This window comes from Aphelocoma coerulescens, chromosome 3 (genome assembly GCF_041296385.1).
Source record: "Aphelocoma coerulescens isolate FSJ_1873_10779 chromosome 3, UR_Acoe_1.0, whole genome shotgun sequence".
Classification (NCBI taxonomy): domain Eukaryota; kingdom Metazoa; phylum Chordata; class Aves; order Passeriformes; family Corvidae; genus Aphelocoma; species Aphelocoma coerulescens.
In genome coordinates, this window is record NC_091016.1 from 41,442,027 (window position 1) to 41,454,913 (window position 12,887).

The following is a 12,887-nucleotide window of genomic DNA, read 5'->3' on the forward strand; positions in this document are numbered from 1 at the left end:
CAGTTCCCCTTTTGTAATCAGTTTGAAAGTCAGTAATTTTAGCTCTTCAAAAATGAGGATCACAGAATGGGAATTTGATTTTCATAAACTGATGAAGCACCATTTTTTGAAAGATGTTAGTGTAGAATAGGTGTCTCAGCTTTTCTTGCTAGCAGACCACCACAGACCTCACAGCTCTTCTCACTTCCAGTTTGATAATTTGGTGTTACTGTACTGCTGTTCTTGAACTTGAGTTCAAATTCTTTCTTCTCAAGTTCCTGCCTTGTATATTATCTGCTAACAAGTGACCAGCAGTTGCCCTCAACTGATGAGGTCTCAGCTTGTAGGAGACTCTGTGGTCTGCTCCTCAAGAGTTGTGTCTTGCATTTTGTACCCCACACCTTCCACCCCATTTCTCTTTTTCTACTCTCTATCAAGTTTGCTTTCCTCCTGTACTATGTTCTACCTCTCCTTTGTCCCAACTGCATATTCCAGCTCTGTGTCATCCACAGCCTTCATCAGCTGATGAAATCCGGGGAAGACTGACATAGAGTGCCTTACCCGCTGTTATGCCCTTCTAGTGGCAGAGCTGAGAACAGAGCACAGGACTCCGCCTCCTCCTGTCAGGTCTTTTGCCCTACCCATTTGTTTCCTTTGGGCTGGAAGCTCAGACAAACTGTTTTCATGGTACAAGTGACCTGCTGTGCTTCACAAAGCAGAGATTAGCATCATCTAAATGGGGTGATGGAAGCAGTCTGGAAGAGACCATTTTTTAATTCATTTTTTACTTCTCTAATCCAAGTTGTCCAAGCCACTGATACTTGCTTAAACAGTAAGGCAATGAAGAGTTAATGAAGGTAGACAACATTTTCACAGTTCTAAGCTGCATCTGGGAAACACTGTTGCACTGCTCAGCAATGCACTCTGGTTAACACATTTACTGTGTGTTTCACTTCATTGCCAGTAAAAAGGAAAAACAAAGGCTATCATTAGTGTTATACTGGAGGAAAATACATGTTTCTGAAGATTAAAGCAAGAACAACAAAGGCCTATTCAGAAAATATATTTTTATTAGCCTTCTTCAGTCTCTCTTTCGAAGCTGAAATTATTTTCCCTAGATGAATCCTTCTTCCATTTGATGTAGTGTGTTATACTAGATTTCTGACACAGCTGGTGTGAGTGAACAAGTTTCATTCATATGCTGTCTTGGAGTCCTTGTCAGCCTCACCTTGGATATCAGTAGGAAGATGCTTATTTCAGGAAATCATTTCACAGCTCCCAGTGCTCCAAAGAGAGCACAATTTGTTTCTAGTGATTCTTCCCCAGAGGCCGCCTCAGCTGTTGTGTCAAATCAGGATATCCATGTACAGCACTATTACAATTCATAGTGCAAATAGGATCTTAATATGCATTCTTTTATGATATATATAATTTTTTATTTTGCAGTCCTCAAATGCAAGGAAAGAGGGTATTCTGGCAAGTAAAAGGTGTGATTGTGATTGTGTCTGAATTTATCATACAGCAGCTCTTCCAGTTCCATCTTCTTATACCCGTCCCCAAGAAAGATATGTGCAAATAGGACAGACAAAAGCAAGTTGCAGTCTTCTCTTTGGGCATAAGCAAGGAAATTTCATTGCTTAGAGAGTTTCCAGACTGGGGGTGAAAGAATTGTCAAGAACCAATCTCAGACTCTGTAGGATCCCAAAACCTGAGTGCACCCTGCCAGCTAGGATCAAATAGCAGTGATCTGGCCAGCTCGTGAAGCAGCTGGTCATCCCAGGGTCATCCCAGAAGAGGCTGAGCAGTGGCCACATAAGACTGTTCTTTTGCCTGTGTCTTTCATGATTTGCCAGCCCATGACCACCCATTTCCCTGTGGTGGTGATAGGCTGCATGAGGGACTGAGTGCCCTGCTCCTCTGTGCTCCCTGGGGATGAGCAGGGACCCATACCATAGGGAAAGGAAGAGGAGACTTAGGGAACCATTTTGTTGAAACTAAAACCCTGCTTTGTTTCTAAATTTGAAGGGAAAAATATGTTACTTTGTCCTCTTCTTTAAGGTGAACAAATTGAACTTCTGAGTGGTCTTGAGCTGTCTCTTGTTACATGCCTCTCCTTGCTGGCTGTTTTGCCTCTTCCCTCAAGATCAGGAACGAAGGTAAGGGATTGGAACAAAAGGAGAAATATCTAGGGAGGAACCAGTGTAGCACCTGGATTTCACACAAGGAAGTAGGGCCAAGGCATTGAAGAAACTGGGCAAGTCAGAGGGTTTTTGACCTAGTTGAAGGAGGGAGAGGGAAGGGAAGTCATTATCCAGAGGTAAAAAAGAAAACAAAATTAAAAGAAGAAGAAATCAAAGAAGCAAATACTGGAAAGTACATCTGACTTTCCACATCTACCATCTACAAGTACAACTGGATCAGCAGAGTGTTTACATCACTGCTGTGAATTGTAGGCTGGACAAGACTTTACTTGTTTAAGACTTTAAGTAGGTTCAGCTGTGTCAGGGCATATCTGGTGTATAGTGGAGCCCTCAGTCTTACTGATACTGTGGAGTATTTCTTCTAGCTGCTGAGCTTGTGCTTGGGAGTCCAGTTGCTCATATTCCAGGTAATACATTGCTTTTTATGTTTCCTTCACCAGCTTTGAAGTGGCTTCTCCAAAACACTTTTGTGTGATAGTGCCATGTATATCCACACCTGCAGACTTAGGTGTTTTCCCACTGCAATGCATACCAACGTGGTATTTACAGCTGCTTGAGACTCTCCACTGGCTGTGGGCAGAAACAGAAGTTGCAGGACTTCCTCCACCAAAATGCTAATGGGCTAGCATCAGACCTGGGACTCCAGGAAAAGAACTGGGCTGTTCACCTGTGCACCTCCACCCATGTTATCACACAGGTAAGAGCCTGTAAAATGTTCAGGCTCTTAGCTCTGTTCAGGCAATAAGAATTTGCTACCTTTTGTTTCAGTCTGTCTTTTCTCTTGGTTCTCTTAGTTTCATTAATACAGTTGTGTGATATCCTATGAGGGTTGAAAATGCAAGAGAGTTTTGCTCTGCCCCACACTGCTGATGCACTGCTGCACTGTCAGAGAGCTGCCCATGTCAGGGTGGGGTTTATCACTGGATCTAAACTTGTTACCACTGAAATCAGCACTGGTAAATCCTTCATCACAGGTAACAGGAAGAACCTGGGCCTTCGGTTTCATGGGGAAAGTGGCTGGGGATGCTGGAATTTAGCCTAGACTGGGATGGGCATGGGAAATTAGGCATGGGAAATTAGGATTTTTTAAGTCCAGTAATATACTGTTGTAATTGTGTGAAAGGGGAAGAGTAGTCTTGACAATAAGACAGGAGGTTGGCAGACAGGTTTCATTTTGGACTTCGTGAGAGGTATTGGAAGGTCATACAGTCTCTTGCTAGCTGACCTTTCCATGTATAAAGTCACAGGAATTACAAAGAATAGGAGACAGGGAATATCAGTCTTGCCTACTTGTACTGCCGACTTTTTGTGTCACTAATTCTGATGTTTGCACAGTATCTGGTACTATGATGGTCTGATTGAAATCAGTGCCTACAGACCTCCCTGTAACATAATTAATAAAGTTCTCAGCCTTCAAGTCTTTTGTTCCAGACTGTATGTTCAGGTTGCTGCTTTTAAACAGGTCAGTCCACATCAAGTATGTTTGTTTTTCATTGAACACAACTCTGTTTCATAGTGTCTCATGCCATGATAGGTTTGACTGTAAAAAAAACTATTAAAACATCTGCTCTTACTGTTGGAGGGTGTTTTTGGCAGATCAGTACTAGGCATGGGGACTATGCTGATTTAAAAGCTAAAGAAAGACATAGGTCGAAACAAAGCAGATTCTCCTGTTTAACCTATTTTGAATCCCTGGGGCTACTGTTTGGCTTAGTGTAGTTCTGAAAGCCAAGAAAATGTTACTCACTATGCTCAAAAGATTGATCACAGCATTTGTGTCCTGAGGCCCAAATCCTAAAGTTCTTATTCAGAGAGAACTCCTATGGACTTCAAAGGGAGTTCTGTCTACAGAAGGGCTTCAGAAATAGTGATGCACTGGCTCACAAGGCACTGTAAAAACTTTTTAGTCTCTTTAAAGAAGACTCATCTGTGGAAGATCCAACAGAGGTGTCCAACCAGCTGCAAGTCATGTAATTGAAACGACCAAAACTGTAAAACCGTGGGCGTAAGTAGTTAATTCTTGTCTATAGTAATGCAAGCAAGAGTTAGCGAGAGTCAGCAGTCAGAACTTTTCCATATTATTCAGAGCACAAAAAGGGAAACTAGTGATGATTCTGCATGGAGATGTAAAATTACCTTTTCCTGCTATTACCCTGGAGACACTGCAGCGTTAAAAACACACGCGTTGCTTCTGTGTTTTCTTATACTAAATAGATTCTTTTTATTCTGGACTCTATTTCTTCTAGCCTTTTAGAAGAGGCTTCCTTGTTGCAAATACCTACTTAAATGACAGCATTAAAAAAAAATAGTTCAAAGTAAGATGTTTCAAGAAGAGGAAAGCCCTTGAATATTTGCTGTCAACAGCAGTCTCTTTTTGTGCCAAGATAACAGCATCCCCTAGTGCAGAATAGGTCCCAAGATTTGCCTTATGGTGTGTAGCCATGTCTTACCCTAGATACCACCCTAGTGATTAAAATAACCAGAGTGGAGTTCTACAGTTTTCTAGAGATGTGATTTTAGAGCTGATAATACAAGAATTTGAAGCTCTCTGAGATCTTCCACATCTGCAAGTTATTCAAGTTTTATGCATTACAATAGATTTTACAATGAAGGAATGCTAGGGATGTATTATGGTACATTTGGAAACTGGTAGCAAAGACTGAAATTTTAATCCATAGTAACACAGCCAGGAAAGACTCAGTAATGCAACTTTAAGGACAACTTTGTTGGAACACCTATCTGTGTAGTGAAGTTGCACTCAATATTGCAGAGACAAAACTAAAAAAAACCACCATAGCCAGTTTTCATGTGGTCTTAAGTTGCCTTCAGAAGCAATGCCATTCTTCAGAGCTCCTGCAAACACAGAGGTACACTGAAATTCAGCTCAAATTTAATGGAAAACTGAGAACCTGTCTCTCGTTCTTTGTGCTTTGTCAAAGTTGCAGAGATAGATTGTTATGCTAAATATAATGGTTTACTATCACTGAGATCAGTAGGGGAGAACTTTCTGAGGAAGTTGGGTAACTAGGAGTGGGAAGAAGACCAGTATAAATACAGGGCCCTTGACTGAAAAGAGAAAAGAAAAGGAAAGAAAAGAAAAGAAAAAAGAAAAGAAAAGAAAAAAGAAAAGAAAAGAAAAGAAAAGAAAAGAAAAGAAAAGAAAAGAAAAGAAAAGAAAAAATAAATACAAGATCTCTACCAGAGCCACAGTTTGTTGATGTCCAGGAAATGTTATAAAATGTGTCTATTTGCTGAGGATAGCTATTATTCGATGTACAGAGGCTGGCTTAAGCCCCAGATTTAGCTGTTTGGATGCAGTTTGTTTTCATTGCTTGTCTCATCTGGAGGCACAATGCAGTGCTGCTCTCATTCACCTTTTTATTACAGTAGTCCTCCGAGGCTCAAATGGGGAAAACCCCCAACAGTTTAGTCTAAGAACATCTATCACGAAAAGCAGGGGACACACAGAGTAAACCCAGTTACTCTTTTTATAGCTATTTAATTGCAGATTTTTACAATTTATGTAAACAAGCTGTGAGTTTTCCCTGTTGTTCTTATGCCAAGACAGGTTTCTTTTTGATGTCACACCAGAGTACATATCCTGGAAACATCTGTAAAATGCACTGGAAACAGAGATAAAAGAAATTGCTGAAAGAATGTAAGCATTGCCTTTACTACACCAATGTGAAGAAAGAGGTTCATCCTTTTTCCTCATTTCCCATTGGCAGTGAGCAGTTGGGATTCCAGGAAGATGTTCTCACTAAACTCTTGTGGCTCCAGTGGGGTAGAACTGAGTAGCCATGAAGAAAAGTGGCACGTTGAAATGTGTCATTTGGATTTTCTCATCTAAATGACTGAAACTTCATTTTCCATCTTTCAAACCACAAAGGGATGCGATATCTTCTGGCAAAGGAGTACAACATGAGATGCGGTTATTGGTCATATCTCTGTTTTCCTCTTCAAAAATGTACCACCTCTCTGGCATAACATAGTGGATTAATTGGAGTAGAGGATCTGTGACCAGAACTTACTCTTCAAAACAGCTAAATGAACACTGGAGACAGTAGCAGACAGTGCAGAGCTTAAAAAAACCCCAACAAACTAAGAGATGAATCTCTTTTTAGGGACTTTTTTAATTGCCAAGGGTGTGTTCTGTCTGGCAGAGATGATGTAGCAATATCCACTAAGAAGAAGAGTTCTGTGGAAATACTCACAGCTTTTTACCAGCTAGGCTTGTAGTTCAATGCCTTAGAAAGCCTCGGGCAGCCTAGAGAGGTAGCACAGGCAATCCAGCATTTCAGTAGCTCTAAAAGCGGCAAATGGTAGCTGCAAAGCTGATACCACCAGCAGAAGCAAAGAGGGAGAAATATAGTCTTCAGCCCAATTCCTGCAATTAGAAGCTTTCAAACAGAGACAAGATGTTCTCATCTCAGAACAAGATGCAGAAGGATTGCAAAGCCAAAGAGGGCAGGCCCCCTCTTGGGCTCTTCTTTTATTCGGAGAAGGGGAAAGACTCAGGGTGAGTGGCCAATCAGACACTGCTGAAGAGTTTGAGTTACATTTGGTTTTGCCCACACTTTGGAACAAAGGAGTTCAGAGCACGTGGCACAGGCAAGTCCTGGCTTTTCTTGGGGAGGGGGAAGGGAAGCTTGGAACAGGCAGCAACAGAGTTCCAGTGACAAAAGGGAATAATGATAAGTCTTCTATTGGGTGTGATGGCAGAATTTCAATAAGGGAATCCCCCAGGCTCCATAAACTCTCTGTGTAGCATCCTTATTTCAGAACCTGGGCACTTGGTGCTGGGGAGGAAGAACCATTTAAATGTTCTGAGGAATGTTTATACCCAGAGAAATTAGTCCCTAGTTGTGGAAGAACACATTCTGTATGTAAGCTGTGCTAGCTGGCCTGCAATAGCCAGAAACTGTCACTCCCGTAGGAGGCAATGTCAGCCGGAAGCATACAGCTATAAAATGAAGAGAAAGTCTGTTCTGTTTTCTCATGATAACACAGAAGTTGAACTTCATTGCTCACAGCCTGCCTGTTCTCACAAGGGAAGCAAAGGCTTTACAGTGATACAGTCACAAGGGGAAATGCTGAACAGTAAAGTGCAGACATTTGGGACATAAACTTAGAAAAAGTGACCTACAAGTAGATGTGAACGTACAAGTACATATTGTACATACCTACAAGTAGATGTATGAACCCATACACCTTTTACATACAATGTTCACCCCCAAGATAGCTATTGTCAATCATGCCCTGTGCTATTACATGCTTACAAAAAAGTGAGCTCAGGAAAAACATTTGAATTCAGAGAAAAAAACACACAAATCAAGATGGGAAGTAAAGTCCAATTTGGTGATGAGGGTTTGCCAAATTAAGTTCCTGTGAAACAAGAAGAAGCAACACCTGCATTCAGAGACTCACAGCGAAAGAGTGGCTGCCTGGGCTAATATGAAAACTTCAGGAGATCAATAACTATGGAAACCTCAGTAAAAGGAATGCATCTCCAATAAAATTCAGAAAAGAGAAGAAGAAATGATGACTGGAGAACATTCAGAGGCAAAATTACATGTACTTCCTTCCCCAGGGATGCTTGTAATACCAAGAGGTACTACAATTTAGCATCTTACTGGCATCTATGGGAAACTATTTCATGCAAAGACTTTGTCATATCTTTTCTACAGTTGTCACATATTTGCATTTATGAAAATGGTTTTAGAAGCTTTTGGACAAAGCCACTCTCAGTTTTAACTTACACAAGAAATGATCTGCCTTCCTCACTTCTGTCAATAGCTTCAAAAACAATAAAAGCCATCTAAACGTAAGTGGATCTGGAAGACTACAGCATGCCTTTCTGACTCATTTAATATGTATTGAACTGTCCCTTATTAGGAGCCAAATTTGTATCAGTGCTGTTCAAATATGGCTCTTATTTCTATACTCAGTGAGGTCTTTGAGGGACAGAAACTGCAAGTAAATAATTGTGGGGAAAAGACCAGCTCTCTGCATCAGTTAATGAATAAAGTTCAGGGAGCAACAGAAGAAACAATGCATTCATCACTGCTAAAATTTAACTCTGTAACTTACCTTTCAATAAAAATTCATAACAAGGACAATAAAAATGGCAAAAGAGGAACATTCTTCCCCTTCCTCTATTGGCATTACCTTCTGTTTGTTCAGCACTCATGTGCATCCAGCTGAGACCAGTAAGTTCACTTTCCTTTTGTTATGATCTGAACCAGATATACACTGTAAGGTTAAGTTCTGCACTAAACTTCTGCTTTGTTGATGAAATCTTTAAGCCTTACAATATTTGTTAAGGAACAACAGATAAGATTTTGTTTGCCAGGAATTTTTCAGGTAGTAGCTGGATTAAATAAATTTGTTCAGAAATGGCTGTCTTCAGTCCCTGCTGATCAGTGAGTGTTCCTTTGAACAGCTGTTCCCCACCTGGGGAGGAAACATTGCACTGTCTCATTACTGCCCCATGTCAAAGAAATGACATTAATAACAATCCAGGTTGCAGAAAGTCACAATCCTCTTACTTAGGATTGTAAAAATAAACTAAACTCTCCACATTCATTACTGTGTTACTACAATGATGTTACCAATAACATCATTAATCTCCCACAACCCTCCATAAAGGTCCAGCTTTACCATCCACTAAGTGTTCATCTCATAGAGATGGTAAGATTTTCATCATCTTCACCCATCACACTGAGGGTATTTACTTTATAAAGATGTACAGAGGTGCCTCTGGAGATGTCAGGAAGGGGTCTCAAAATTCCCATCTCCCAGGTCTTTATCAAAGGGACTCACAGTTAATGTGATTATAGTTAGCAAGCTCTGTCTTCTGTGTTCCCATAATAGACTCTGTTTTCATACAGATCTGAAGTCAGCTGGTTACATCCCCGTATATTGGGGTCACTGTAGGTTGAGAAGAAATCGGTCTCTTTGAAAAGCGTGTATAACTGAGCTACATGTGCTGAGTCTGGTTTGTACAATTAAGTACTTTCTGTCCCATTAATACCTGTGCTGTTGAATGCAGATTTAGGCTGTTGCTAAAGGGACCTGTATATTTTGGAATAGAGGACAAGTACCTATACCATTTCAGCTGCTGTATGTCTAACCGACATCAATGTGACAAGTGCAAATTGCAGGAGCCACAAGGTGTTTAGCTGTGAGCCTAAGCTAATGGGTCATTGTAAAGTCTGTGCCTTGCTAGAGCACTTTATTGAAGGCAAACAGGGGAACATGGTTAACTTACCTGGTATTGTGTAGATCTCTCTCTCATTGCTCTAAAACCTGAAATTCATAGTATTTCCTTTGAGTTCTCTTTGCCTGTCTTGATTCTTAGAATGTGCCAGACACATGCCACTCGGGAACCAACAGTGCCAAACTGCTTTCTCATCTTCCGCTACCTGTCCTCACACCGATGCATCCAAAGAACATCATTATTTCCTACATTGGAAGTCTGGGGAGTGAGCTGTGCCTTCTTCAACAGTACTTGGATGGGTCAAAAGTTCATATGCAAGAGCATACCTTTGACTGCCATCTTCCTCCTCCTGGAGAGAATGCCTCATTCTGCAGGGGTTCTGGTGGCATCAGCTGCATGCTTTGGATGCCTGCTACTTACAGAAATCTGTAGATCAGCCACGCACTGCTACATTCAGAGATTAGAAATGGTTTCCATTTTTGCAGAACAGTCTTTCAATTACTCATTAATTTGGGCTCCGTGATCCACTTTCCTGCATGGTCTGTACTTGCCAGTCATCTACACTTGTTAGAAAAAGCTGTTTGCTTTCCAGGTAAGTCTGAGAACCATCTTCATGAGACATCAACCTTTACAAGTGAAACTGAGGGTGGCTGACAGGATAGGATCTATCTCCACACAGGTTCTCCGAGTGCTGTGTGACATCTAATAGGAGAATTTCAGCTTCAGAAATTTTGACAATATTCTTACAGGTCCCTCTAGAGCTTTCTCCATACTTTTTAGCTACAAAAATGTTTTCGCTATGATAAATACATCATCTTGAAGCCCAAGTAAAATAAAATAAAGATTCTCCCAATGATACAACCGTACACAAATTCCTCTCTAGCAGGTGATCCTTACATCAACTGTCATCACCACCCTGAGGCAGAGTGCAGCTTTTCCTAGGAAAAAAGTCAGAATCGGTCCACTTCATTTTGCTTTAAGCAGGCCTAGCATGCTACAGAAATGCTCCATTTCTCTTGAGATCTTCCACTCAATGGTACTGGTTCATTTATTTATTTGTATGTAGACATAGAAGAACACAGGTCCCAGGCTTGTAATATCTGTTCCACCTAGAAAAGACAATCCTTGCACAGGCAAAAATGTAAATAACATGGGAGCAAACACCAGCCTCCCACTGCCAACAAGAACACAGATAACACAAAATCACCAGTCTCTGTCCTCAGGCTGCCTCCCCATCCACACTCTGTTCCCATTAGTGAACAACAAAGCCCTGGCTTCTCCCATCAGTACAGAATGGCTCCTGAGCACATTCACAAACATGGAGATTTGCCAGTTCCAGGGCACAGATTCCAGCTCTTTTGGGCCAAAGGCATGCTTCAGTTTGCAGTCTCATTAGAGATGTAACTGTGTGAACATACTGGCACCCAAGGCTTCTCAGTAAACATTAAAATTATCAACAAGTGGCCTCACTTAGCAATGTTCATCCCAGAATATTGGTTCATACTTTCAGATAGGGCCAGCCTCAGCTGTCACTGCAGGCCACCACATTTTTCTATCGCATGCCTGACAGCTTCCCGAAACTCCTTGGTCTCAGAATGTCATTGTGAGTCTCCTACAGCACTGGCCACTTCCAGGCCCTCACCCCCAGCCTGTGCTAGCACATTTGGATCAAATTCATTACTGTAAATTGATGTTGTTGCATTATTGCAGATCAGGCATCATGCAATGGATACAGTGGTGAGGCTAGCAGTGGTTAAAATGCTCAATAATGCTAATTGCATGGGTGAACATTTCTTTAATATGGACAAGACTAAACAACCAAATTAAAATATAGGTGATTATAAATACTCTGGAGCCTTGTCTATTCATAAAGAGACATCCTGGTGGGTCTGGGGAAAAGGCAGTGAGGAGCAGTGCAGGCAGACTAAGAGGTTTTTTGCTTTGTTATTTTCATTACAATTTTGTATTATTGTTTTATTTTATTTCAATTATTAAACTGTTCTTATCTCAACCCATGGGTTTTCTCACATTTACCTTTCCAGTTCTCTTCCCTATCCTGCTGGTGGGGAGTGAGTGAGTGGCTGTGGGGTGGTGGATTGTTGGCTGGAGTTAAACAATGACAGGATGTAAGATTAAATTGGCTTTTTCAAACGGATGCAGCTTTATGTCTGAGCATAAAGCTGGTGCTCTCTAGTTCAACTTGCACCTGCTCACATGGGTACAAACTAAATGGGTGTAGCTAGTAAAAGGAGATTTAAATTCAAACAAATAACCATCAAGAATGTCATGCTGACTTCATTAAGGGAATTTGAATTTCCATTTATGTCAAACTGGTAAAACTTTCACAAGCAGACAAACTCTCTCTAAAGAAGAGAAGAACTAGTTCTGCTGAATTTGGTAATTCAGCATTTGGGGTAATGCATTCCACTCTGCCAAAGCTTTCCAGCAGTAGGAAGAAATGCCCATCAGTTTCTGCCAGTCCACTTCTGAAGATGTGTTTGTGTTGCAAGCTGCCTAGGCATGGGATTGTTTTCCCTCTGTCATGGTGTTTGACAGAATAGTTATGGATCAGAAAAGAGCCACATCAAAATGCAGCAGGTGGGGACATGCTGCTGAGCACAGCTGCCCCGTGCTTGTGTCACTTCCAGGGAGCACAGCTTGGGGCCACAGACAAAAACATCCATAAAGCTGTGAGTATTCCTGCCCTGAATCTGGGCAGGAATACTTTACCCCAGCCTGCCTGGGCACACCGACAGGCTGTTGGTGTCAGCTCCCTCACACTGATGTCTGTATTCAGTGATAAGCCTGCTCTTTTGTTTAAACCTGAAAGAAGTTCCTGTACACAGCAAACTGTGCTCACCTGGAGCACTGGCTTCAAGGCCACCCTCTGAGGAACAGGTATGTGTTACTCATGCCCTGCTCTCCAGAGCTGTGCTGCCAAGTCTGAACACCCCCTGATGAGCAGACACAGAAACTGAAGTAATCTGGGTCCAGTCATGAATCCTCCTGGACTTCTCCTCTGGGTTACTCATGCAGTCAGAGCAGGAGAAATACACTGGAGAAAACCTCATAGCAGTAGACAGGGAAGGGCAAAGAGAGCAGTTCTGTACCTTTCTCGGCCACTGATCTGCATCCACAGGACATGAAAGGTCTAGCCATGGCTCTGCCTCCTCAGCTGCAAGCGAGCTGATGAAGAGAGGGATACAGGGACCAAACTGTGTCTTTCAAGGCAAACTAGAGGCAGATAACAAAGAGGTTTGAGGGAAATGGCAGGCAGATAATCCAGTCATCAGCCCTCTGCAGTTGCTTCATAAAGAGTATAATTAGTGTGGAATAATCTACAGCAAAGAGAAAAATGGAACAATAATTTTTTTGGAAATCTGCATGCTCTAGGGTTCACTTTTAACCCTAAACTGGGGATAAAACAAGTGTATGAAATGTTTGAAGAGGAGCCGAAAAAGAGTTTCAGATGAAACAGATGCTCTGAG